Source organism: Chiloscyllium plagiosum, chromosome 3 (genome assembly GCF_004010195.1).
Source record: "Chiloscyllium plagiosum isolate BGI_BamShark_2017 chromosome 3, ASM401019v2, whole genome shotgun sequence".
Classification (NCBI taxonomy): Eukaryota; Metazoa; Chordata; class Chondrichthyes; order Orectolobiformes; family Hemiscylliidae; genus Chiloscyllium; species Chiloscyllium plagiosum.
This window is the reverse complement of record NC_057712.1, coordinates 83,692,483-83,694,631: the sequence shown is the minus strand read 5'-3', so window position 1 is coordinate 83,694,631 and position 2,149 is coordinate 83,692,483. Positions and strand designations below refer to the sequence as shown.

Genomic DNA, 2,149 nt, shown 5'->3' with positions numbered 1-2,149 from the left:
GGGGGAGGGTGGGTGTCGAGGTTCGGGGGAGTCGAGGGGCGGAGGATGTCGGGGGTGGGGAGGGGAGTGGGGGTTACAGAGTGAATCCTTGCTTCCCCCTCTGTCCTCACCTCCTCCCGCTCGCGCCACTCACTTCTCTCGTTACCAGGGCGATCTCGCGACCGAGGCTCAAACTCCAGCCGGAACTGTCGTCACAAGCGGAAAACTCTCGATCATTTCCCCCCCGTTAACGTCATGCGCGCGGAACACTGATCAGAAGCGCGCATGCTGTCTGTCCCTGTAAATCAGTCAATTCCCTGTTTATGCTGAAGGTGGCGCCGTGCCTCAGTTTAGATCACATTAGAGTAGATTCCCTCTCATGTGGAAGCAGGCCTTTCGGCCCAACATGTCCACACCACTCTCTGAAGAGTAACCCAATCAGATTCATTTCTCTACATTTACCCCTGACTAATGCACCTAAAACTATGGGCAATTTAGCATGGCAAATTCACCTGACCTGCACATCTTTTGGATTGTGGGAGGAAACCAGAGCACCCAGAGGAAACCTGCGCAGACACGGGGACAATGTGCAAACGCCACACGCCTGAGGCCGGAATCGAAAGCAGATCTCTGGCACTGTTAGGCAGCAATGCTAACCACTGAGATTTAGTGGAACACCTTCTGCAAATAATTCACAATGACATTGCCCACTACACCCCAAATGGAAACTCCATCCAAATATTAACTCAATTTCTCTCCCCAGATACTGCCTAACCTGTTAAAGTTTCACAATTTTTTTTTGTGACTTGGCAATCACTTTATTAATTTTCATTTTGAGCCCTCAAGCTTTTTTCCTTCTAATTTCTATTGATAACTTTACATAAAGGATGAATCTCTTTTGTCATCTTGCCCACATCTATGAGTTTGTGTTGAAGACAGACTGCTCGAGAAGAGGGTAGACAGGCAGAAGGCTAGAAGACAGCATCAGGAGATGGAGAAGTCAGAAGACCTCATCAGGAGGTGGAGAAGTCAGCGTTTTGGTTGTAACCCTTCTTCAGGACAAGAAGAAGCAAGGTCAAGAACTGTGTTCAGGCCTGAGGTTCTACATAACATGTTTTATCAGCTTTCAGTCTACAATACCTCTTATTCAGCGATATACAACAGGAGAGAATCTAACCATATCCCTGTATGTTAAATACTATTATCATTGCCGAATCTGTAACTATTTACAGCTTGGAAACAACCATTGACCAGAAACTGAACTGAAACTGAACCATATTAATATTGTGGTTCCAAGAACAGGTCAGAGATCAGGAATCCTGCAGCCAGTAACTCACAAGGCACAAGTCAGGTCCTCAAAGCCAGCCTATCATCACAAGGCACAAGTCAGGTCTGTCTTGGAAAACACCCCACTTGTCTGGATTAGAGCACCTCTCACAATTCTCGAGAACCTTTACATTGTCCAGGCCAAAGCAGACTGCTTGTTTGCCACCACATCTAATACATGCATCTCTCTAACATTGACATCCAGTAGCAACAGTGTATCATTTACAAGATGGACTGCAGAAATTCACCAAACCACCTTCTAACACAATAAGCACTACCATCTAGAAGGACAAGGCTGTCAGATACATAGAAACACCACCACCTTGAAGTCACATATTTCTGACTTGGAAATGTATAACTATTCTTTCAGTGTTACGGTGTCAAAATTCTGCAATTCCCTCCTCAAGGGCATTGTGGGGGTATCTATAGCAGGTAGATAGAAGCAATTCCAGAAGACAGCTTACCACCACCTTCTCAAGTGCAACTAGGGATGGGCAATAAATGTCATAGCCAGTGATGCCCACATCTCCTGAATGAATAAAAATCCTTTAATATCTATACTTTGCTTTAATTTTACTGTTATATTGTTGAAAGACTATTCAATTTATTTTTCTCACCTCATGCTACTTGCTCCTCTGCACATGTCTCTAACAGCCACACAGCTGCTGCCTAGTATTCCATGTGTTTTCTCCTTTTTTAACTTCTTACACTGCTATTTATGCTCGGTGATGAACAGCTTGTTGAAACAATAGCAAGGTTGTAACAAGGTCCTAAAGTCTTTTCATAACAATTTCTTTTTTGGAGCAGGAGTGATGTTATACTCAAAATATTCAAAGCATCTTGC

General features: G+C 44.3%; 1 protein-coding gene across 4 annotated transcripts in view; it reads right to left on the bottom strand.

Moving 5' to 3' along the window:
• The window catches only part of LOC122546574 (glycoprotein endo-alpha-1,2-mannosidase-like), a 33,445-nt gene extending 33,193 nt beyond the window's left edge, over positions 1-252 (bottom strand). For 3 of the 4 annotated variants that reach the window (XM_043685263.1, XM_043685273.1, XM_043685278.1), the window contains exon 1: positions 111-252. The gene's annotated coding sequence lies outside the window, so the exon portion shown is untranslated. The remainder of the gene's footprint in view (positions 1-110) is intronic. The other variant, XM_043685268.1, reaches the window with a different exon arrangement.
• Between the last annotated feature and the right edge of the window lie 1,897 nt (positions 253-2,149).